The 26188-nt window shown below is 45.0% G+C and overlaps 1 long non-coding RNA gene across 1 annotated transcript in view; it reads left to right on the top strand.

The window, feature by feature from the left end:
• The first annotated feature begins 2868 nt into the window (after nucleotides 1–2868).
• The window catches only part of LOC311524410, a 54961-nt gene continuing 31641 nt past the window's right edge, over nucleotides 2869–26188 (top strand). Inside the window, exons 1-4 of the long non-coding RNA XR_014712550.1 lie at nucleotides 2869–2916; nucleotides 5773–6011; nucleotides 6531–6602; nucleotides 11795–11913. This is a non-coding gene — a long non-coding RNA (uncharacterized lncRNA). The remainder of the gene's footprint in view (nucleotides 2917–5772; nucleotides 6012–6530; nucleotides 6603–11794; nucleotides 11914–26188) is intronic.

Genomic DNA, 26188 nt, shown 5'->3' with positions numbered 1-26188 from the left:
CCTGGGGGGGATGGGAACAGAAGCACAGAGAGGTTAAGGCCAGTGTTTTTGAAATGTGGATGCTTAAAGTTAAGCATCAAGAGTGAATTTTTCCAATGCATGTAAGTGTTTTAGAAACGTAAGAACTTGTCTACATGGTGGACTAATGCGCTTTACAGCGATGTGACTTCTAAAGCACATTAACGTGTGGCACATTAATTGGTCTGTATAGTGTGCACCAGCAGAGTCTAAAAGTTCCCTAATACAGTTTAACATAGTTCTGTTTCAAACATCAAAGCACACCAGCAGGATCTATACAGACCAATTGATATGCAGCACACCAGAACCTTTTAGAAATTCAGCTCACCATCCCAGAGTGCATTACCCCATGGCCTGGATAAGTCCTAAGTCCCGTTGAAAGTTAGTGGGACTCGGACACCTAAGTCACTTGAGCTCAAAGGTGTTGAAATCAATGGAAGCTAGACACCCGAATACCTTTTGTGGAGCTGGACTTGAGGCACCCTTTTGAAAAATGGACCCCAAATCCATGTTTAGGCACCTCCATTGAAACTCTGACTAAGTAAAGCATGTGCTTAACTTTGAACATGCAGGTAATCTCGTCCTTATTCAACAAAACATATACTTAAAGTTTAGCACACATGTGCTTTGTTTGACTAGGGATGGGTGTAAGGAGTAGAACACAGATCTGCAGGACAGTGGGAAACTGATGCTTCCATACTGCCAGTCATGGCAGAGTTGTGATCAATGCACTATAAACACTGGGAGATGAAGTGCTGCCCATGGAAGACCCGATTGGTAGCACTCTCCATGACATGTACACTATTTAAGAATAGAGGAAGTTCCAGGAAGTTGTCCGTGCAATTTAGCAGAACTTGGCTTGTTGCTGCAACAGATCCTGATCCCGTTCCCTGCTATGGACCCTGGCTCTGTTCTTCAGTTCTGACCTTTTGGTTTGACTCCTAGTTTCTGACTCTTGGCTTAAGGCTCTATTCCTGCTCTGATTCCTAGTCATACCTACTAGGTCAGCCTGCACACTTCCCAGCTGTGACAAATGTGTGATTCATGTGAGTAATCCCATTAAGTATAGTGCTGAATTAGGGTCGAAAGGGTCTGATTCTCAAAAGGGTGGGGCACCTAGTGCTTTTGTTGCTAGAGAGATTTCTTCTTGCTGTTTGGTGGAGCGTCCAGAAGAGCTCCCAGCGTTTTGTAGTCATGTTAAGAAAGAAATGACCTGAGGGTGGCACCACCTCAGTAGAGACTTCATGCTCTGATCAAGAAAAGGATACTGAAATGGCAAGTTGGAGGATTCTGGGGCCCAGATGCTTTGCTGGTATAAAGCAGTGGCATTCTGTTTAGTGAAGCTTTGCTTATTTACACCAGCTGAGGATCTGGCTCTGGATAACTATCAGTGGGTTTTTTAAGTGAATTTAATTTCCATTATCTTCCTACCTGAATCCCCTGCCACTTGCTAAAGCACCATAATTCTCCTCTGTAGTGACCTGCCATGATAAGACAGCTCAGTCTCCAAACCCACTTGATGAAGGCAATGGAAAGATTCATATTGACTCCAATGGGTTTTGGATAGTCCCTTCCTACTGAGACTATCCAACAAGCTACAGTTCTTATGGTTGCCAAATACAATGTATTCTATCCCACCCCTGTGTCAATAATGAGAGCCTGCAGCTGTGCCTGCCCATTGGTCAGGCAGTCAATGAGCACAGCTGGACCACTGCAGAACCACCTGCTTGGCTAAGGCAGTCAGGTGGCTTGCTCGTAAGCCCAGTAGTTGCAGAAGATCAGCAGCTGCTCAATGCATATACTCATGGATTCTCTGCCTCCCTGTGCTTTCTTTGCTCCAAGCCCTGTTCCTGCTTTGCTCCAGCCTAGAACCTGCCCTACACCCAGCCTTGTTCCAGTCCTGTCCCAGCCCTGCTCCTGCCTTCCCTGATTTTAGGTAATCTGGTGCTGACCTTTGCCTCTGATTCTTGGTTCTGACTCTGTCTCGACCCTTGGCTCTGGCATTGAGACTCTGACTCTGGTTCTGACCTTTTGGCTCCAATCCCTGCCTCTGGCTCTGCTTCGACCTTGGGCTTTGGACTCTGACCACTAGGCCTGACTGCCTACCACCCAGTCTCCTGACACACCCCCACCAACTTCTTTACCATGCTGTCTATTCTGGTCTCCCTAGTAACATGTAGAACTGCAGTGCTAAAACCATCATCTCTCCATGTTCACTGGTCCAGTCTCATAGCTTAACATTTAAAATGACAAATTCTGTTTTCAAGGTCTTGGTTATAAATTCTCTAATCGTCCTATTCTCTGACGTAGCTGAACCCCGCTCTTCATGCAAGTGGGTCAGAAAATAGCCTGCTTATTTAACACACTGTCTTGATTTTTCTTTGATCAGACCGTTAGCACTAGGGCTGGCTCAGCAAGCTCCAGGAAAATCTATACGCTGGCACTTGGCAAGATAGGTCATGCAGGCCCTCAACACAATGGGGCAGCCCAATCCGCAGGTGAACTTTTAGCTGTGTCACACAAACAGTGCAGAGCAGTGCTAGGATAGCAGAAGTGTGAGCACACTAGCTACAACTGATTCTTTTTTAACTGATATTTTTGGGCTGTGAAACTCAGTGATGTTTTAACCTTTAAAAAAAGGGAAAGACTTGAAAGCATTAGCTAATCTGAGGGAGAGTGTAGCCAGAAGCTGTTTGGGAACTTGGTACAGTTTGGATCCCGCAGTGAGGAGTAGAGTACTACACAGATTGGCTCAGAGAAAGAACGGTCGATCAGGATCATGGTCATAAATATCTCAAGCCTTCCAAAGGTTGGGACTGATATGCTTGAAGGACTGCCCCTCTCTCTCTACAGCCATGGACATCCATGACAGCTGAGCTCTTCCGGATCATACCAAAGGTAAGACTGAGAGCTGAAGATAGGCCTTTCTCAGGTGTGCCGCTCCCTTGCTGAAGAGATGATAACCATGAACCTTACCACTTTCCAACCCAAATCTTCCTGGGCCCTGGCTTTCCCTTGACAATAGAACAAACCCTTCCCCTGCCCCATATCCCCATTTCACCCCTTGTTTCCCTGGGACCAAGAAAAGGGAACCATGAGCACCAAGCCACCTCTTTATTGTCTTGTAAGGCTGTGGCATTCTGTTCAGGACACCCAGAACTGTGAGCCACCACTACTCCTCTGCAAGTGAGAGCTTTGCTGGAGATTAGACTGTCAGTCGCCTGCCACACCCGGCTGTCTGCCTCACCAACAAACTCCTCAAGACTCTTTCAGTGTAAACCGTGCCTTGCAAGTAACAGTCAGTGAATCCCAGTTCCTGAGTTCTCTGGGGACGTCTCACTGTAGTGTCCAGTCTCTGTGCGACACTCACAGAAATGAAGTTCGCTGCCTCCAAAGAGACAGTGTGCACATCAGCGTGTGAGGTTAGCTGAAGCCTCTCACTGCACTTGAATACACCGCACTGAGAAGGTTTTGTAATAAAACCAGAATAAGTTTATTAGCAAAGAACAGATTTAAGTGATACTAAGCAAGAGAAAACGACAGGTGTAGTTACCAACAAAATAAAGCATGCTTTCTAGCATCTAACGCTTAACGAGTTAAATCTTGGTCTCAGCCAATTTCTCATTGATAGGCAGAGACTTCAGCTCCCATGGTTGAAGGATTCACCTTTCATGTAGTCCAAGAGCTCTGGCCTCTTTTGTCCCTTAAGCGATGGATAACTAGAATGTCTTTCTGCTCCCCTTATATTACTCAAAGTCCATTGACTCTGCCTCAAGAACCAGGCAGGATTCCTGGGGTGCCTGCTCTGCCCTCTGGTGTGCTCACTCAGCTGCCATTTATTAGCTTGATGGCTTTGATTACCTTATATGTAAATATACTTTCATTGTCCTCTGCCTATAGACAAGCCCCTCAGAGAAGCAAATCCACATTCCTTTGTCAAAGGCAGGCTGGGTTTGTGCACTGTGCAACAAATACATTTTAAGAACATACTTCTGGCACGCACATGTGCACACACACACACATGACTCTCTGCACACAATCTGTACATACATCATGCAATGATGTTACCAGTTTACATACTGTACCTTACACAACACCTTTTAGATACGTATTTTGACAACCGTATGTAGGGGTAGTGAGTGTTTTAGGCCTGATGCGAGTTACAGTAGGGTGGGCCCTCTGCCAGTGAGTATTGAGGAGCTCCCAGGGTCACAAAGGCACTCTGATTTCACAGTGATGAGCTTCAAAGTCACCTGTGGGAATGAGGTATCCAACTCCCACAATTTAATAATTGGGGTTTGGGGGCCTATCTCCATAATACTCCTTTGAAAATCCCCACCTAAGTAGACAGAGAGAGATTTGCTTATGAACCTGAGTCCTGACCTCTATGGCCCAAACCACTCTTCCCATACTTCCCCTCCCTATATCTCTTCCAATGTACCTCATTTCTGATCTGGAGTGTCCCTTGCTGTTTCATTTCCTCTCTTGTGGAGACACTGCAAAGTGTGACCATTCTACACAATGGTTTCATAATCTATGTGCATTTCCGTGAGAGCCTATGCTAAAGCAGCAAAAATCATTTCACTCGTAATGAGCTGGGTCCTAGCCAACACCCTGGACCTGAGCACTTCAAAGTTGGGTGGATGCCAGATCTAGACCCAAACTTCACAACTAGCTTCTGTCTCTACACTTGGCCCAACCAAACTGCTGGATCCGAACATACCTAAATATTGGGGAAAGTCTGGATCTGGATCTGCTCTCTGCAGCTCAGCCCCATCTCTATGTGTAGCAGATGGACTGGTTTGGATAAAGTAGTTAAAGAGGATTTAGTGTCACAGGGGTTGGCAATCCTACTTCAGATGCAGTCTAGGTACGACAGTCTGGTGCAAAACATGCCAAAGTCAACACAAAGACTTCCACTGACTTCAGTAGGCTTTGGGTCAAGCCCCTAATGACTAGGGACGAATGAAGCTTTCCGGATTATTCAAGAACTAACGTGTTCACTCAGTAAACCTTATCTGAGGTCTGGCAGTGCTCAGATTGTCTATGTGTCCTGGAGAGGAGTTGAAATTCTGCAAGAAGGGCTGTTATAAAATGTCAAGCCTGTTTTAAATTTGCCAGGCCCCAGAGCTTTAGGCTATTTGGATATAGGCTAAAATGAACGTCTGAGCAGTTCGAACTTTGCCCATCACTGACCTCATCACAGCTGGCACTGGCTGGCTTCCTTTTGCTTGAAATCTCAGCCCAAAAATCAACACCAGAAAGGGCCATAGAGGCTGAGCTCCCCTCTCACCCCTCAAAGTCAGCCCTGTAGCCTCGGACAGAGGCATATTGGTGAGTGCCGCTGCAGAGCCGGTTCTTGGGATACTAGGGAGAGTTAGTCTTTGAGTCTGTCAGTTTCAGGGCTTTCAGGAATGTTTCAGTTGACATGAAAATTGGAAAATATATTAAAAAGCAAGCTGTGTTGTTAACGTGTAGCAAAACTCAGTGTGACCGATACTGCAATGGCATACAGTATCTCTGGGGATCCTATTGTACTAAGTTTATGTATCACTACGGACCAGGGATTGTATGCAAATGCAGGGTGGGAGGGTTACCACAGCTCCTCCAGGAGCCAGACATGGGAAGGGAGGGGGGATGATTCAGCCTACTAGGACCTCATAAGACTAAAGATAAGCTGCGGGTATTAACTTGTATTGTTTTTTTCCTTCTGTAATCCTTTTACAGTAATAGTAAATATTTTGTATTGTGCAGGCTGGTTGGTAACTGATATACGCCATTGTAGCCCCTGGAGAAAGGTTGACCCTAGGTGCTGGGCCCTTCTACGACCTGCTGGGGAAATCACAGTGAGGTGCAGAGTGACTGCAAACCTCAACCACCAATCTGGAGGAAGAGGGGCATGGGTCTCCACCCAGGCTGGGAGCCTGAAACCTTCAGTGCATGCCTTCAAGGAAGACCAGAAGACTCAAAAGTGCAGTTAACTGTGACACTTGGTACTTACCATACTGTTCAGAATAGATCGTCTTGTGTCCATTTGGTTCAGATGTTAGAACTGCCTAATTTGGCTGTACATAAAATATACACACAAGGCACTTTATAATTCGTATTACAAAGGTGTGGAACACGTAGGGAATTTTTCTCTTTCCAATGTTGGAAATGGCACAGTGATGAGTCCAAAGAAGATTTTGTGTAAACTGGTGCTGATGCCAATTATTTTATATATTTGGAAGTGTTGTTTTTATCAGGAGAATCACGATGTAAAGAACCAGATTTGGGATTTTCAAAGGGACCTAATATAGTTAGGCAACTAAATCCCCCCCACTTTCGATTGGAGTTGGGTGTTAGGCATCCAGCGTGAGGAAATAGCCAAAGGCATCACTGTAAACGTTAAGGGAATCTGTTCTGTCAATGCATGTGCAGCGTGTTCCCATCTAGAGGACAGAAGACCCCTATATAGAAACCTACAGCAAGGAGACAGGAAGGAACAGGACTCACTAATGTCTACTCTGCAGGGTGTTCATCGTGGGGGATGGGGTCAGCTGATCCTAGGAGATGATGGTTCCTGCTCAGTGATCCAGAGGAAGGTAACTCTCCCTAAATCTTTGTCAGTACAAGGTGGAGAAAATTTCTGAATGTGCTTAATGGGAGATTATGTTGCTCCTCATTAAAAAGCAGAAGTCACAGGATATGCAATTGGCTAGCTGCTATGCTACCGTTCAAACAAACACGGGTAGATTCTGTTTGCCATTCAGTAATGGGCCTGTCATGCAAACAGGCTCCGCTGTTTGTACTATAATAAAGCTATTAAGCACTTTTCTAATATGCAGATTGCCTTTGATATGTTCACCTTTTACAGATATTGCACAATCACAAACAGTGCCGGTAACTCCAAGCAGAACGCATCTGCTGTATGCATTAGTCACTGTCAGCTGTAGCAGTCCATGGATTTCCATGGTGTGTCCATGGACGATGGCAGTGACAGGAGAGCTGAGCAAATCACTGGGGATTTTTTTTGGTTTTGTGGCCATAATGAAAAATCCGGACAAAGCTTCACTTCAAGTTGGGCTGAAATAGAAACAGTTTGATTTTTCTCACTGAAAAGAAAAACCAAAATAATATTTTGTTTGTTTGTTAAATGAATTTTTGTTTCATTTTCTCTGCCCCATCTCTTCCCATCCCTGTTCTGCCTCCTCCCCCGAGGGTGCCCTATATATGACCTGGTGCCTCCTCATAGTGGGTGGGGGGCATGAGCTAAAGGGCAGGTCACATGTCGTCCACCCCATGCCCAGCCCAGGGCCACCACGCTCTCCCCGCCCCATGTTGCCTGTGTGGAGACAGGAGCGGGAGACACCTCTCCAGCCAGGCTCTCTCAGGCAGCTGCTGCACAGGGCTGCAGAGCAGCGTCTCAGCAGCTGGAAGGGGCTGGTCCCACCCCTTCCACTCCCGGCATCTGGGCCATGCGTTGCCCAGGCCCGCCCCGCCTCTCCCCTCCCTTCCCCCCCCTTCTCCTCCCTCCCCCACTGTCTCCAGCATGCAGCCAAACAGCTGATCATAGAATATCAAGGTTGGACGGGACCTCAGAAGGTCATCTAGTCCAACCCCTTGCTCAAAGCAGGCCAATCCCCAACTAAATCAGCCCAGCCAGAGCTTTGTCAAGCCTGACCTTAAAAATATCTAAGGAAGGAGATTCCACCACCTCCCTAGGTAACGCATTCCATTGTTTCACCACCCTCCTAGTGAAAAAGTTTTTCCTAATATCCAACCTACACCTCCCCCACTGCAACTTGATGGCGGCGGGCGGGAGGCACTGGCAGGGACGGTGGGGCTGATTGGTGGGGCCCGCTGCTGCCAGGAGGCACAGGGGGAGGAGGGGCCTATTGGTGGGTGCTCAGCAGCAACTCAGAGACTATGCCTAGGAGCCCAGTGGCCCGCCCAGGCAATTTAAAGGGCCAGGGTCTCCTGGCCGCCACTACCGCAGCAGTGGTGGGGGCCCTAGGCCCTTTTAAATTGCCCGGGCTCCTGGGCAATTGCCCCCTTTACCCCCCCCTGCTCCCGCCAATTGGTGGGCCTGCCTGCAGTGGTGGGGGGGGGTCGCTTTTTCTTGTGGTCTGCTATGTAGGCCAAAGTTCTTTGCATTAGATACTACTCCCGCACCAGTCACCTTCCAAAATGGAGCTTTTCAAGGAGATCCATTTTCTTTAGACCTAACATGTTTTCCATCTGTGAGATTGTGCAGCTGGCCGGACAGCTCTGTGTGCAAAGAATTTGCTTCCACTTGGGCTTCCAACCAGACAAGATGCAATTCCAAAGTGCTTGCTGCTTTGCTGTGTGTTGAGAGCAGCAAGTCTTCCTCATTTTCTTCAGATTCCAGCTCTGTGTGGGTTGTGGGGGTTGGCATGCATGTGTATGGCCCAGAGGGATAGTCTGATTGTGAAGCTGAGCCAGTGAGGGTTAAGCAAACAGCAGACTAAGTGACCCAAAATCAACCTCTCAGGACATATTAGAAAAGTATTGAAATGGTAAACAGGGCCATTTCTTCTTGATAGTTATCAAAGCCACGTTAAGTAGACTAAATGCTTTAATATGTATGCCTGTATTGTTAGAGAATCAAAGGCTAAATACTAAGTGTATTTGTCTGTGTTTACCTATATCTTGTTAGAAGTTTAACCCTATAACCAGATTAGCTTGTAGATGCTAATTCCCTTTCATGTCTTAATTGCCTTAATTATGTATGCATCTGTATTCAGTTAACCTTAAGATCAAAGATGTAAGACAATGTGAATAATATCATTAATTTCCTGCAGAAAAGCTATCTGTGCTATAATGAAGGATCAGTTAATTGCCTTATGTGAAGGAGTATGACTAGTGTACCTGTGTATGCATAGGAAATAGCAGATTTGCTTCAAAGCAAAGAGCTACATTGCCTATTCTTCCTCAGGAGGAGGCCCTGCTGTGACAAGAGGCTTCTCAGCTGCTTGGGAACTATAAAAGAAGGTCTCGGGCCTCATCCTTTTTCAATCTCAGCTCTGCTTAAACTTTATCGGGGAAGTTAAAGTTGCTTGACTGAGGTCTCCAGGTCTATTCTGTATTATCCCTGCAAATTCTCATGGAAGAATTTGAACAAACTCTGCAGACCGACTGCCTATTGGCCTATAATCTGTTGAACTGATTCTGGAAGGACTTTTATAAATCAGCAGCCTCACCATCTTCGCTATGAAACTGACCTGAGACCTTTATTCATATCTGTATGTATAATGATCTTTTAACCACAGTAACTCTTTCTTTTAGATTTAGTTAATAAGAATTGGCTGTAAGCATGTATTTGGGCAAAATCTGAAGTATTCATTGCCCTGATGGGTAATGTGTCCGATCCCTTGGGATTGGTAGAACTTTACATATGGTGAATAAGGTTTTAAATAATCCTCACTATATAGGCTTGATAGTCTAAGTGGGAGCCAAAGTCTAGATTGCTTAAAGGGAACTGCATTTTAGCTTCTTGGTAACCAGTAAGGTATTACAGAAGATGTTTTGTTACTGGCTTTGTGAATCTGTTTTTCACTAACAAGGTCAGCTCTCAGACTGCTGCGCTGGGCATCACAAAATGCGGAAGAGATGGCCAGCCCTCTGTGGAGATAGAGGCGGTTAGGGACTATTTAGAAAAGCTGGACGTGCACAAGTCCATGGGGCCGGACGAGTTGCATCCGAGAGTGCTGAAGGAATTGGCGGCTGTGATTGCAGAGCCACTGGCCATTATCTTTGAAAACTCGTGGCGAACCGGGGAAGTCCCGGATGACTGGAAAAAGGCTAATGTAGTGCCAATCTTTAAAAAAGGGAAGAAGGAAGATCCTGGGAACTACAGGCCAGTCAGCCTCACCTCAGTCCCTGGAAAAGTCATGGAGCAGGTCCTCAAAGAATCAATCCTGAAGCACTTGCATGAGAGGAAAGTGATCAGGAACAGCCAGCATGGATTCACCAAGGGAAGGTCATGCCTGACTAATCTAATCGCCTTTTATGATGAGATTACTGGTTCTGTGGATGAAGGGAAAGCAGTGGATGTATTGTTTCTTGACTTTAGCAAAGCTTTTGACACGGTCTCCCATAGTATTCTTGTCAGCAAGTTAAGGAAGTATGGGCTGGATGAATGCACTATAAGGTGGGTAGAAAGCTGGCTAAATTGTCGGGCTCAACGGGTAGTGATCAATGGCTCCATGTCTAGTTGGCAGCCGGTATCAAGTGGAGTGCCCCAAGGGTCGGTCCTGGGGCCGGTTTTATTCAATATCTTCATAAATGATCTGGAGGATGGTGTGGATTGCACTCTCAGCAAATTTGCGGATGATACGCTGGAGGGGAGGGATAGGATACAGAAGGACCTAGACCAATTGGAAGATTGGGCCAAAAGGAATCTGATGAGGTTCAATAAGGATAAGTGCAGGGTCCTGCACTTAGGACGGAAGAACCCAATGCACAGCTACAGACTAGGGACCGAATGGCTAGGCAGCAGTTCTGCGGAAAAGGACCTAGGGGTGACAGTGGACGAGAAGCTGGATATGAGTCAGCAGTGTGCCCTTGTTGCCAAGAAGGCCAATGGCATTTTGGGATGTATAAGTAGGGGCATAGGGAGCAGATCGAGGGACGTGATCGTTCCCCTCTATTCGACATTGGTGAGGCCTCATCTGGAGTACTGTGTCCAGTTTTGGGCCCCACACTACAAGAAGGATGTGGATAAATTGGAGAGAGTCCAGCGAAGGGCAACAAAAATGATTAGGGGACTGGAACACATGAGTTATGAGGAGAGGCTGAGGGAGCTGGGATTGTTTAGCCTGCAGAAGAGAAGAATGAGGGGGGATTTGATAGCTGCTTTCAACTACCTGAAAGGGGGTTCCAAAGAGGATGGCTCTAGACTGTTCTCAATGGTAGCAGATGACAGAACGAGGAGTAATGGTCTCAAGTTGCAGTGGGGGAGGTTTAGATTGATATTAGGAAAAACGTTTTCACTAAGAGGGTGGTGAAACACTGGAATGCGTTACCTAGGGAGGTGGTAGAATCTCCTTCCTTAGAGGTTTTTAAGGTCAGGCTTGACAAAGCCCTGGCTGGGATGATTTAACTGGGAATTGGTCCTGCTTTGAGCAGGGGGTTGGACTAGATGACCTTCTGGGGTCCCTTCCAACCCTGATCTTCTATGATTCTATGAATCTAATTATAAGACTAAATCTCTGGTTTTGGAAATCATCTGTCCTATTCTTTGCAGTTTGCCCTGATGGAAGGTTCTCGGCATAGCCCCTCCAGCAACCACAGTCGCAATGATGCTTTGTGAACTGGAGCTTGAAATGGAAGTTCTTTGGGGGAGAAACAAACGCACCTGTTATGCCACAAAGCTTTTCTCTTTTCTTGATTAATGCTTGTCTTACACCAATGCCTAGATCAGCTCTATTTTGCTAGGCACTGTATAGTTGTTAGAGATGGTCCATGCCCGAAAGAGCTTGCAATCTCCATAGCTAAAAGGCGAGTGGGGAAACAGGCACAGAGAAGTGAAGCAACTTGCTGAAGGTCAGTAGTAGACCCAAGAATAGAAGCCCAGGTGCCTGACTCATATCCAGTGCTCTGGCCACTTCACCAGCCTGCCTTTTACAGTGCTGAATTGTTCACGAAAGGTTTTGTTTCACATTTTGCATTTGCTGCCAATTAGATTAGATTCAAATTTTTCTTTTAATGGTTTTAATGAGATATTGAAAAACTATTGTAATTTAAGGTATTAACCGCTTCTTCTGTTAAACAGACTATGCATTCCTGGAGAGGAGACATCAGCTGTGAGAGTGCCTGTCTCAGGAGACTTCCAATTCGGGTTTGAGGCTTCTCCTGCACTGTGAATCAGAAGGAATTCCTCTGAGATCAAGTGTAAGTGAAATTGGAATCAGATTCCTTGCATCTTCAAAACCAAGTCAGAGGCTTCAAATATTTTTCCAAATGTTGTTAGGTGCTTATCTGAACTGTAGCCCAACGCAGAAGATTTAGAAGTTTGCTCATCTCTCCAGCTTCTGTTTTCCCATCCCCAAAATGTCGTCTTTGGCAGAAGCACAGGAAGATTTGGTATTTCCTTCCAAGCAGGCTATGTTCTGGGAAATGAAGTCCCGATTTCCAGTAACTCAAGGGAACTCTTCAGTGGGTTGTGAGAAAATCTAGGCTCCCATGTTGCCAGTTCTCTTAATAGAAAGGCGTGTGGTGTAGTTGTCTGAGCAAGCCCCTGAGAATCAGCTATACTGGGTTCTATTCCCTCTGACTGCTTACATGGCTTAGGACAAGTCACTCATCTCTCTGCAATGTGTTGTGAATTAACCATAAGATCATGGGAGGGAGATTGCTGTGGACCTGGTAGGGTTTCCCAGGCTTACATTGGTGTCATTCCCTTGATTTCAATTCCATGGAAATAGTGTAAAACCAGTGTAAGGCAATGGGGGATCAGGTCCCATAGGAGCAAAAACCCTATATTATTATTGATGTATTGATAGACAGCTGAGGGTACATTTCAAAACCATCTGTGGATGAGAAGGTTGCGGAGTAATAATACAAAGGGGGCGGGGGGGGGGGCAGTGCTGCTCTTAGAGGAGAAGTGAGCTTCCAAGAAGGCTAATTGTACTCTGAGTTGTTGATGTCTGGTTCCCTGGGCTTTTCAGAGGAGGAAAGCATTAGCATTGGAGTTACTGAATGGGCTAAAAGGCAGTATCATCCCTCATAATGTGCTGCAGGCTTATTGGCTATGACTGTCAGTGTGGTAAAATCCTGGTCGTGCTAGAAGACAGGCAGAAAACTGCTGTGGGTAAAGTACTGGTCTCAACATTGGGAGATTGGATTCTAGTCCCAGCCCTGCCACCAACCTGGCTGAACTTAGACAAGTCCCTTCATCTTTCTGTTGCTCATTTTCTCCATCTGTGTTTGCTTCCTTTGTGAAGTGCTTTGAAATCTACAGATGAAGAGATTTCAGTATTTAGTTCGTGTGCTCAGCCTCAAAGCTAAGGGCTGTCTATTTTCCATCAATAGGAGCAGCAAGCATATTTATTAGGGGAATTCTTTTATCCCTTCCTTCAAAGGCCAGGACTTCTAAGTTATCAAACTAAGACGTTATCTGTCAGCAATAACATGACAGGAGCTGTAGTTAGAGTAGAAGCATTCCTGCCTGAGGGGCAATATGATCCAGTGGGTGTGTGTGTATATACCAGATTCTCACATGCCTTAGCAATACCACATGAGAAGGTGTGTGTTTACCAGACACTTGAATGCCTCTTGGGCAGTAATTCACAGCAATGCATGTGGTTATGCTACATATACCCCTGCTTCAGATATATTGTCCAACCAAGGCTCTTCAGCCACCTGAGCAGTGCAGGTATCTTGGTGAACTATTTCCTGAAATGTTGGTACCCTTGTGCAAATATGATCTCATTAAAAGTATTTTCAACAAATTGCCTAATGAAGCTGGTCCCAACCAGTTATTCTGGACACCTGCATAATATAAACCTTGATCAGCCTCTTGGCGTACTTTCATAATGCCCAAATTATAATTAGGGGCCAGTTGCATGTGTGGTTTTGAAGATGATAATGAGATCAAAACCATGCATAATTAACCTGTGGAACTCACCACCCCAAGATATGATTGAAGGCCAGAGCTTTCCAATAGGATTATCCCTTTCTGCAGATATGGAGAGAAGATAAAATCACCTTATGGCCAATACCCTGGAATATGTGTAGGAAGAGACACCATGTTCCCACTGAAGTCAATGACAGGACCCCAGTGGCACCATGATTCCATATTTGCTCGCTAGACATAGGCTTGTATGATTCCCCATATGGAACCCTAAAAAAGAGGGTAAGAATCAGGGGTGTTACAACCCCAAGGGATGCATTTTTCATAGCGCTCAGTGCAAATCCCATCGAGGCTAATAGGAGCTGAGTGGCTCATGCACAGTGTTTTGCCAATATTGTTACTCCATGAGTGAAGAGACTTGGGTTGATGAGGGGATTGGGCTCATACTCATAAGTTGATAACAGTTGTGAACAAAGCAGGCTTCTGCAGAATAGAAAAGACCCCTGGCATAAAAAAGACCCCTGGGTATAATACAGAATAATTGGAAGGAGGGCCTAGTGATGGTTGTATGGTTTGGAAACTGGCAAAGTCTGAGCCGCTTTTGCTGTTCTTTCCCTGCAGGGGTGAATTTACTGTTGCTTTCCGTATTGATTTTAGCAAGCCTTAGTACAATATTATAGTAGTTGTTGCTGCCTAATCCCTTGCTTGCTTGCTTTTGCCTTGTCTTCCTGACATCAGGACTGTTTCCTGTTTAGACTAGTATTTATTTATACTGGACTCCTGTAGTTTTGCCAAAGGTTATGGTGGCAACTTAGCCAGCTTCTGAAACTCAATTTATTTAGCAACCCCCTGTTGAATACTTATTGGCTTTATTATCCTACCCAGGCTGTTCCCAGAAAGCCATCTTAAATCGTTTGGATGCTCCTACCATGCTCACATCAAAGGCTTATCACTGCTCTTCCTCGATATCAAGCACTTTGCATGAAAATTAAATCACCTTTATCACTTTAAAATGGTTGATAGTCTCGATTCTGGGCTGAGAGCCAAGATCAGTTAGAATTCAAGTGAGAACATGCAGAAAAACCTGAGCAATCTGTAGAAACTCTTCCATATTCTGCATCTTGTTTGTTTCTTTGAGATGGTAAAAACCTGGAGTGGCTAAATTATGACAGCTTTGCAGAAATGTCCTGACCGCTTACCAGTCTAGAAACAAAATCTCTTTGCCCACCCTAACCAAAAGAATGCTGAAACTCGAGAACAGATGCTATTCTACTTATCCAGAGGAAGTTGATGAGTAGAGTGTTCCCAGGTCTAACTTATGAGACAAATATAATAATGATTGCCCAGCTGATCCCAACCAAACTCAGTGAGCGTGGAGGGCCCTCAGTACCTTTCAGGACTGCATCCTCTCAAGCAACAGATGGAATTCCCCCTCGTGCTGAGGATGTCCATGAGAGTGAAGTGGCACATAGCGCTTGTGGCACAGTATGACCACTATTATCCTCAGTTTACGGATGAGAAACTGAGGCACAGCGCGATCAAGTGATTTGCACTGATTTCAAGTGAAATCACACTGGAAAGCCCCTATTCTGCACCGTCGCTGGAGGATTGTGCCAGATGTACAGTCAGCAGTTCCTTCCTGAACGTCTCACCTTTTCCAACATGGGAATGCCATTCCTGGAATAGAAATGAGATGCTCATTTGAAATCCCTGTACACCACACCATAATTAAGAACAAGAGATAGGTTTGCTATTAATTAGCTTGCACTGACCCAGTTTCGACCCTCCAAATGCTGTAGCAGTGTGCAAAGTCTCCGAGAAGGCATGTATGTCCTCCTCTCTGGGGAAAGATTAATCTTCATTACTTCTATTACATTAGCCTGGCACTCTTTGTTACAGTCTCATTATGGTGTCACGTGCATCAGAGCCACTGGTTGAGAATGCGACATGTTCACGCTTACCCTTATGAAAACTATGCTACAGTAATGGGTAACTGCTGTACGATACAAACCATCTGGTAAGGACTAGGCCAGTGGCAAATAGCCATTCAGAAGTGGTGGTCACCCAGTATTGTGCATACAGCTAGTCTGAGCTAAAACACCCTATTTTTTTTGTTGTTGTTACCACATACGCCCTCCTTTCCCTGCCCACTTGTTTTTCTCATCCCCCTGTTATATTTTGTCATAGAATTTAAGCTTTTTGAAGCCAGGATTTTCATTCATGTTTATATAGTACCAGCACAATGGGGCCTCTAGGCGTTCCTGTGATACAAATATTAAACAATAACACAGGGCCAGATCTAGCGAAGGATCTGTGCTGTAATGATTAGAGTAATTATGGCATGATCCCGGCCTCCTTATTTGTAAATGAGGAGTGATCCATTGAATCCTAGCTATAGAATTATGCCGAGTACAATGAATCAGGCCTATAATGTGGGGTATGGTTGATGTTTTTTTGAAAGAGAGAATGAACCACGTGGTCCCTCATGCAGTTTTCTTTGAATTGTTCCAGCTGACATTTACCAATAACATTTGTCATGGGAAGCTCAGCACCATGAGATCACAGTGCTTTGTTGACAGCTGTGGGGGAACCCGTTCTTTGTTTTGGCTGCGGCTCCCAAAGTCTGGTTATATCAGTCAGCCAAACTAGAAGACTCTGGTTTGTTGGTGCTCTCTCACAGCCTGCCAGGGCTGCTGTTATTATTTATGGTGCTCACTGCCATAAGACCCCAAAATACAGACAATCCTTTCCTTGCAACATTTGTAACCCACAGGAGATATCAAGAGGCCAGGATGCTGTGGGCAAAGCAGGGAAAGGAACAGGCAAGAGAGAAAGGATGGTCCAACCATTAGGATGATTGCTTAGCACTCAGGAGAGCAGGATTCAATTCCCTGCTCTCCCACAGCCCTCATCTATCACAATGGTCCCATATAATCTAGGAAACGTGGAGAGTTTTAAAAGATTCATTCGCAATACTATATTAAGTCACTTCTTGTGGGCATTCTGGAAGGAATGAGTTGATGAATAGAAAGGCCACAGATGGAAAGAGCTATTTTATACATACAGGACACAACATTGTTACAATAGGAAATTGGCCAGAGCCTAAGTCAACTTCAGACTGTTTTCTTCTTTCTGCTCCAAATCTGATTTTCACACAAATTTCCATTTGCTTCATCAAGGCAATGTGAATGTTGTAGCTGGTGGATGGAACTGGAACATGAAGGGGTTGTTAGTCCAGCCTTATAGTTAGGGCCCTACTAAATTCATGGCCATGAAAACTGTGTCATGGACTGTAAAATCTGGTCTCCCACCATGAGATCTGGTCTTTTGTGTGGTTTTACCCTATACTATATAGATTTCACAGGGGAGACCAGGGTTTCTCAAATTGGGGGTCCTGACCCAAAAGGGAGTTGCAGGGGAGTCACAAGGTTATTTTAGGGGGGTCATGGTATTGCCACCCTTACTTCTGCCCTGATTTCAGAGCTGGGCAGACAGAGAGAGGTGGCTGTTGGCCAGGTACCCAGCTTTGAAGGCAGCACCCCGCCAGTAACAGTGCAGAAGTCAGGGTGGCAATACCATAACATGCCACCTTTACTTCTGCGCTGCTGCCTTCAGAGCGGAGCAGCTGGACAGCGGTGGCTGCTGACTGAGGGCCCAGCTCTGCAGGCAGCAGCACAGAAGTAAGGATGGTATAGTACGGTATTGCCACCCTTACTTCTGCGCTGCGGCTGGCGGCGGCTCTGCCTTCAGAGCTGGGCTCCTGGCCAGCAGCCGCCGCTCTCCAGCTGCTCCGCTCTGAAGGTAGCGCCGCCAATAGCAGCAGTACAGAAGTAAGGGTGGCAGTATTGCACCCCCCGCCCCCCACAATAACCTTGCAACATCCCCTCCCACTCCTTTTTGGGTCAGGACCCCCTACAATTACAACACCCCGGGGAAATTTCAGATTTAAATAGCTGAAATGATGAAATTTACTATTTTAAAAATCCTATGACCATGAAATTGACCAAAATGGACTGTGAATTTGGTAGGGCCCTCTACTATAATCCTTTCCCTTGACTCCAAAGCCCAGCTGTGCTGAACACATCAATTACATGGTATGTTTTCAATCTCCAACTGGATGAGTGTAGCACTAAGAATCTGGTTTCAGGTGTAAATGCTTGCCTTTATGGATTCAAATGTTGTTTTCGACAAACATCTAGAAATTCGATTTGCCGTCTCAGCAAACATTGCTGTCAGGGAACTCATTTGCTAGCCTGTTTGGAGAAAATCCAACAGAAGGGACACAAACACACTCCAAGCTAATTCTTTTACACAGTTGGAATTAATATTTGCAAACAGCCTGTGGTACTGGAGTGAGTGAATGCGGAATCATGCTAGGACCCCTGTGCCTTGCTCTGCTATTACATTAGCTGAGAAGGAAATCACCAATGCTGAACTTACTATTAGAGCTGGTCAAAAACTGATCTTGTTACCAATGAAAAACTTTTGGGTTTTCATCAGAAATTAGAAACTCGACAAATTTTAGCCAAAACCCAAAATATTTAGATTTGGGAACACAACTGTGGTGCATCTTAGGAGGCACAGTTGTGTGCCTTATGCTCCCATTCTCCTCTATAGGCCAGGCTCCCTGGCCAGACTACATCTTCCATAATGCATCATGGTCTCACTTCTTCAAGAGGGAGGCGGTATACCATGGGACTCCCTGGCCATGGTGCATCATGGGAGATGTCCAGCCAGAGAGCCTGGCTCATAGAAGAGAATAGAGACTGACGGCATCCATACAGCAGTTCTCATAAAGCACCACAGCAGTATTTCTATACGGAAATATTTCAGAGTTTAACCAAGAAAAAAAATCCATTTTCTGTGGAAAGCTGGCACTCCTCACAAAAAGAATTAGTTTAATCAAAAACCCAATTCTCTGTCAAAAATAAATAGTTTTGCTCAAAACGTTTTGACCAGCCCTATTTATTATTTATTATTTTTTTTTATGTTTGCATTTCATTAGCACCGAGAGCCCTCTGTCAGGGATCAGGACTGCATTTTGGTAGGTCTAGGCCTTGTGTATATATGTAACAAAAGAGCCATTGCCCCAAAGAGGCCGCAATCTATACATATTGTGAGAAACAACTGAGGGAGAAAAACAAGCAGATGGAGAAGGAGGACAAGAAAACAGTGAACAGCAGCAATCCTAGCATGCCCATTACATGACAGTGAAGAGAATGAAATGCTGAGAATCAGCTAAGCAGTGGGTTTCGTGATCCCATATCTAGATGGGGAAGAAAAGGTCTGTAGTTTTCTTCCTATCACAGTGGCTGGAGATCAGGGAAAGGGAGCCACCTGCTCAGGAGATGGCAAGACAACATGGGGAAGTTATTACGAGTGTTTTAAAAAATAGAATTAAGCTCAAATTTAGTGCAGTAGGTTGCATGGTTAGCAGCTGCTTAAGGAAGTCAGGTTATGATTATATAATTCTCTGGGGAAACACTACCGCAAATGATGATAGGATCAGCTCAAAGCACTATATTATTTAAAATAGACGATTTCTGAGTGCTGAAAACTGTGTGGAGGAGGATAGCGAAGTAGTGAGCTTAAAAAAAATTCTAAATGTATGCAGCATAGTGGGGGGAGGGAAAAGCCAGCGAAGAAAAGGATTCATTTGATATGTCAGAGATATTAACAGCATAGGCAGTGTCAGCTCTAGTGACATCTTTAAGAGGTAAGTGGAAATTTAAAGAGAAACATTTAGAACAGAAGCCTCAAAGCACTTTAAGAACAATAAATTAAAACAATGATACAAGTGTCTTATAGCTCAGTCTACCTAGGAATGTCAAGATGGCTCTTTTCATGACCATGTATGGCTATTTCTCTATATTACAGCTCAGGGTACTAACACTAGACCAGCTCAGAGCTGAGGAGTTAGTGCCCAATCCAAAATTCATTGAAGGGAGACCCTACAAGAATCTACAGACCACAGTGGAGATCAAGGGAGAAGAATTCTTTGAAAAACCAAAAGCTCACAGCTCCTTGATTCAAGAATGTCATAGGCTAGAGACAGTTGAGAAGATGATCAGGACCCCTGGGTTCTCCTCCTAGCTCTGTCAGGGACTCCCTGTGTAACCTGGCACAAGTCACTTCACTTCTGTGTCTCATCTGTGAAATGAGCATAATAGTATGTCCTTCAATGAGCAGGTCAAATTATTTGATTCCAAAAAATTTTTGGAAGAAGAATGGTTTTTCCCTTCTTAATCAAAAGACTTTTCCATGGGGAAATGTCTGGTTTCAGGAGCAACTTGCCTGTTTTGAGCCCAAAATTTCTTTTTGAGGTCGTTTGATTAAAATCCCAACAACGTTTGAAGAAAAATTGTCAATGAAAATTTGTCATGGAAACAAAAACTTGTCCTGACCGGTGTAGTCTTTAGCTCCCAGGAATATGCTGTAGTGCAGTGAATCAATGTCTGTACAACGCTTTGTGATTCTGGGATGAAATTTGATTTATAAGCACAGCATGTCGTCATTATGCTGACCATTCAGAACCCCATGCTGACAGCCTGGGTACAGCTCAACTCCTCCTGCTCCAAAAGCACAGCCCTCTGCCCGTTGATCTCATGGAGAATCTCCATTAGCTGTTAGTAGTACAGGGTGTATGGTCCACAGCTGAGCAGTTTTAATTGTCTGTAATAAAGGGCAGTGGTGCACAGACCCAATAGTAAGTGTATTACACTAATCATTCCATATACTGTATTTAACACTGAGCTCTACTGAGGCAATTGCTGACAAAACACTAAGATCTGTGGGTTAGATGGAAGAGGTTTTTACATCCCCTTTGGATTGCAAGATATAACAGATGCACTCTCCATTTCCCTGCGCTGTGTGCAATCATTCACAGCAGTGCAAAGTGAGCATAAAGCATTATCCAGTTCATCCTATCTGAACTCTTGTCGCACTGGTGTAAATGAAGGGCAGAAGAGACTCAGGCATTTGCTGTCTTCTTGGCTCCCTTCTCTTGGTACGTGACCTCTATCAAGTTTACTTTGGCTCTGTCGTGTTTGTGAAAGGAAAAGACACCACAAGGGAGTTTGTTGATAACTGATCTGAGATTGGAATCTTTAAGCAAAGTCTTGACTTGCCTGACTTTCGGTTTCTGATCGTCTTTCTAAGCGAGGTACAGTACAGTACTGCGCCAACCTGGTTGCTTTCCATACAACAGATCACATCACACTTAGCAATAATCTCTAACACATGAGGCCTCCCTTGGTTAATAATCCTCTGTCCCATTTATTTCAGTCTCTGCCAGTGTCATGGACATTAATTTGTATCCTCCTTATTTCAAACAAACAAGCAGAGCAAGGTGGGAGCAATATGATATCTGTGATATGTCTCTTGGAGTCGTTAGTGCCTAGTTTAATACAGAACATTAGGCAGTCACTGCAAGCTGACATACCGAAAGCTTTTAGAGAGACCCAAAGCAGTGGCTGAGACTAGGGAGCAGTACACAAGCTATGTAAGGAAGTGAGAGAGAGAGAGAGAGAGAGCAAGCGAGAGAGACACAAACGTTCTCATTTCCTCAGGAACACGGCCTGATGCAAACAAAAGGATGAGTCAGACACAAAGGACACTGGCCTCTGTCAGTTGTGTGATTTAGCAGCTGCTGGTTTTTAATTCTGTAATGTTAATATATGGGAACATTTAAAAAGGGAAATAGAGATGGGAAAGATGTGCCTCATTGTGTGTGGAGAATCTGATTTTCAGATGTGGGCACCTAACCTGGGCTTTCTGATCTCTACTTTGGAGGTTTGCCAGCTGTTTAAGCTTGTGGCCACGGTTATGCATAGTCTACAAAGTTCTCTGGGGATTCTACAGGATGAAATGAACTGAAGAAATGTAAAGAGGAGAATTCTCTCCTCTTTGTCCAGATACACTAACATTGATCTGTATCTCTCGAAAAGCCCAATATCTTTTTACTCCTAGTTATCTTTTGCTAAGGTTCCCAGAGGTCTTCAATGAATGATCATTTATTTACTTGGTTGGTGCTGATGGCCTGTACAGGTAGCACCTTTTCTCTGGGTTAGGTAGGTCAGAGAACAATTCTGTGTGAAATGGACAGACAGACCTTTCCCCTTTCCTTAAAAGTCCTCCTTTTGGCAATGGTCAAAACAACAGAAACTAAACCTAGGGGGATTAGGGTGAGATGTAGTTTGAAGGATAGAGACTTGAGTTAGACGGATAACTGAGGGAATATCAAGGGTATAGAAAGATCTTTAGTATACATCAGACCAGAATTTCTTTAGCCTTCAGTCAATATCATGTTTCTACGTTTTGCTTGGGGCTGGACATTGGCATAGTCCTTATTAGGGCATCTCATAAACTACTCAATAACCGAGGGTATTGCTAATAAGAACTGAGGAATTGTGGCAGAGCTGTGTCAATGATAACCTGAAATATCAACGTTCGGTGTTTCACTGCTGATCAAAGCCTAGCGGAGAGAAGAGGAATGGTTATATTAGGAAGTTATGCGCAGTCTACTGTGCATGACATCTGATTTTTGGGGCCACAAGTAGGTGGCTCTTGGGAGATACCATTTTTCTTCTTCCCCAGTTGAGAAGCAACCGAGACTAGCAGAACCCAGCAGAGCCAGATTTCTAAAGTTAGTTAGGAGGCTAAAAGTGCAGATAGGCTCCTAGTGGGATTTTGTTATGTGCCTGACTCCCACTGAAGCAAATGGGAATTTGGTGCTTTTGAAAATCCTACCAGGCCCCTAGCTGCATCTTTAGCCTTTGAACTAATGTTAGAAGTCTGGCCAGTAGTCCTAGATCCACAAAGGGACTTGGCATGTAAGTCTCATTTTTAGGCATCTCTGTGATCCACAAAATTCCCACTCAGCTGCCCCTTGACCCTGTAGGTGCCTACATTTGCACTGTGAAAGTTTTCTAGACACCTGCGTTTCTGCCTGTGGGCACTGCTCGCTGCTGCCTCACGGTCGGCACCTGGATGCCTGTCTCCTGCCTGAGCCACAGTGTGATCCATGAACTGGGGGAGATAGGTGGAGGAACACCTAGCTCAGCCATGGGGCCTCATCCAGGTGGCATAGTCAGAGGCCACCTACCAGATCGGGTCCTATTCAAAATCTATCCAGACAAGGAGCAAGAGATGTAACTTTTTTCATCCAGTTGTTAGGTTCAATTCCCCACCCTCTGCCAGAAAGGGAAAAGGTATTTGAATAGGGGTCTCCCACCTCTGGGCTAGGGGATATTCTGAAGAGGGACTCCCAAATGCCTGCAGTGAGGCACCAGTGAGCAATGCCCAGAGGGGCAGATACTTAGGTGCCTAGGGAACTAACAGGGGAAACCTACTGTGAGTGGCATCTCATTTGGATATCTCAAGTGGGCATGGCTTGTTTGTCGGGTAGTGACTATATTTTTGGCTGGCGCCTGGGAAAGTTTCACTACCTCCTCCCGCCATTCCACCTTTGCCTCATGTTCTGACAGTAATAGTACCCCTGCAATTTGCAATGGACCCAGCTGCAATGAGATCTAATGGTGCACATTGTAGCAACCCACATGATGCATGAAGGGAGGAGCACAGACTGTAGGAGGGAAGCATTTGGAGGAGGCACCAGGAAGTCAGTCTGTGTGCGCATGACTAGAATACTAGCTGCAGTTGCAGCATCTCTTTAAATGGTTTCCTGATAAATAGCAAAATTAGTTTCCCAACATGGAGTCCTTTTGTGCATGCAGTACCTAAAACACACACACTGCTCTTCTTTTATTTTAACTTTTTATTTGCTCTATTTTCTGTCTGCCTTTTTTTGCTCTCTCTCTCTTTTGATTTGAGGTAGATAAAATCCAGACAGCACCTGACATCTGGCATCTGAAGGAATCTCAATGTGGATCTAAACCAGCCACCCAGCTCCAAGAATGCAAAGGAAGGGAGAAAATGCCTTTGGTGTTTGTGGGGTGATTTATTGCTTGCGTATTGGTCTAACTAAACTCATGCTTATCGAGGAGCCTCTTCAACAGCTCAGTAAACTAAGGAGATGGCTTTCAAAGCCCTTTTGTGCCAGAAACAAGAGGGAGGACAGGACTGAATTGATTCCCAGTGTCTTCTGCAGTGCACTAGTTTCAAGATATTAATGTAGCCCCTCTTCCCTCCTCCCAAAAAGGCACTGAGCTTAGGGTCTTGAAGCATGAGAGTGAAAGCCTTAGCACATCAGCTAGAGGCCGTTGCTATACAGATTTCTCCCATAGAGTCAAAGTCTTGGTCCACACTAAAGCTAGGTGGGAAATTAAAAACGAAATTAATCAAATAATTTATTTGAAAAGTATCACAACATTAATTAACAACATTGACTGGAAGATGCCCAAGAGCCACCTGGATCCCAGGACCTTTTCAGAGAATCTTGTACTTCAGGATATAAGCCAACCATTCAACTAATTGAAAGAGGTTAGGAAAAAATTTCCCTTGTGGGCAATCTATTCCATAATTATGCGATTTCTTTTATCTGCCTCTGTGGCATCTGGTTCTGTCCATTTGTTATATACAAAATACCAGACTAGAGGGGCCAATGTGGGTATTCTCATTTGGCAATTTTTCTGCTCCTAAAAATATCTAAGAAGAAACTATGAGAGCGTATTGACTTTCACCAAAAGAAGTGATTGATTATTGCAGGGTCGGGTCAGGCTTACACAAAGATATGAAATAGTAGAAAACAGAATTACTTAGCAATTAGCATCTCTCACTCAAAAGGTTAATTGCTTCCACTAGATAACTTAAGTGAATTAGACTGGGTTTTTTGTTTACATTATTTGACACAGGAAATGTAGCCATGGCCTTTCTTTGTCTTCATCAGCTCTATTCAGGGGTAAGAGGAAATGGTTTGTAAATGCAATTTAAAGGTGGATTGAAGTGGGTTTTTTTTTTAACTAAATAACTACTAGTTTAAGTTCTCAAATCAGTACTGGAATAGATATGTCAATTTTGAATAAATGTAACTATATTTTAAAACAAAATATTTGAAATCAATTCTTCCTTAATTATTGATTCCTTTTATGACATTACTTTGGTCAGTCTGGTGTTTATAAGAGCCAGGTAGTCTTGTAGTTAAGGCAATTCACTGGGACTCAGGAGATCCTGGTTAAATACCCAGCTTTGCCACAGATGCTGGATGTGACCTTGATAAATCACTTAGCCCCCAGGTGAGGAAACAAAGTTAAGCATGTGCTTAAGTGGAAATGTGAATAGCATTGTTGACTTCAGTGGGGCTATGTAGTGAGGCGGTGTGGGTCTCTGCCACCCCAGGGAGAGACAAGCCCCTCCAGACACCAGAGAGGGCAGAGCCAGGAAGCCCTGAGCCAGCCCCTCTGAGGGTCAGGCATGGCATAGGAAGTATAAAGTCCTAACCCCAGAGCTCCCTGAGAGAGCAGCTGCCAGGGAGGCCAGATACATCTGGCCTACCTCCTGGTTGGGAAACCCCAGCAACCTGCAGCAGACCAGCTACCCAGAGGAATTGCCGGGCCTGCCCTCTGCCAGCTATCCCGAGGAACCCATGGTGCTGGACCCCCTGAGGACACCACCCTGACCCAGGTACCTCAAGAGGGGGAGTCTGGAAGTAGCCCGGGGGCAGCCGACCCTAGTCTGGCTGCAGCACTGCCAGAACCCATGTCAGTAAGTGGTGGCCAGGATCCCCACTGACGCAGCAGCGGGTCTTCTCCCACTGCTATGGCCCCAGGCTGGGACACAGTGGAGTGGGAGGGCCTGCGTCCCCCCCGCCACCCAACTCGCGGGTGGCAGTCTCCCCCTCTCCCAGGCCTTTGGACCGAGGGCCTGGGCTCACTGTTTATGTGCTTTTATTTCTCAGCCCCTGCCTGAGGGCCTGAGCACGTGACTCACCATTGCCCTGCCCTGCCCTAGGGCCTGGGTTTACGACTAACTGTGTTTGTTTCTGCTCTCACAGAGGCCGCGGAGGAAGACTCCTGTGGCTGGACTAATTCCCTGCTAGGCCTTCTCCCAAACTTAGTGAGGCAGTGGGGGTCCCTGCTGCCCCAGAGATACAAGCCCCAGCTAACCTGGTTATTTGTAGACTTAAAATTCAATATGTGCTTTAGTGCTCTGTTGAACCGGTTCCTTAATTTTTCTGCACTCAATTCCCCACATGTAAAGTAGGAATAATTACTCTTCTACCCATTTTTCTGTTTTGTCTATATAATTCACAAACTCTTGGGTCAGAGAGTTATCTCTGACTGCAGGCACCCAATAATGCTAGAAAATGAAACATCTGCAACAAGATGAACCATGACAAAATATTAGTGCAATCAAGCATCAGCGATAACGGGGAAGTGACAGGATAGCAGGAAAACCCTGTGATCTAATGAATTGCTGTCACCTGTTAAAGCCCCAAAAAATGGAAAAAATAACCTAGCCTAAAAAGAAAATTATTATGATTGTGGAGGGGGAGGGGCAGGAAATAAGATTCCGTGCTTGGATGCAAGACCTTACAAATAGCTCCAAGCAAAGCCTACTGGCTCATCTAAGCCATCATCAGAATGCAAAGCAATCCCTAGGGATTAATCTATTAATCCTAGATTACTGAGATCACAA

The sequence above is a fragment of the Lepidochelys olivacea genome, assembly GCF_965140295.1.
Source record: "Lepidochelys olivacea isolate rLepOli2 genome assembly, chromosome: 7".
NCBI lineage: Eukaryota > Metazoa > Chordata > Testudines > Cheloniidae > Lepidochelys > Lepidochelys olivacea.
Note: the sequence above shows the minus strand (reverse complement) of the source record. Positions and strands in the feature narration are given on the sequence as shown.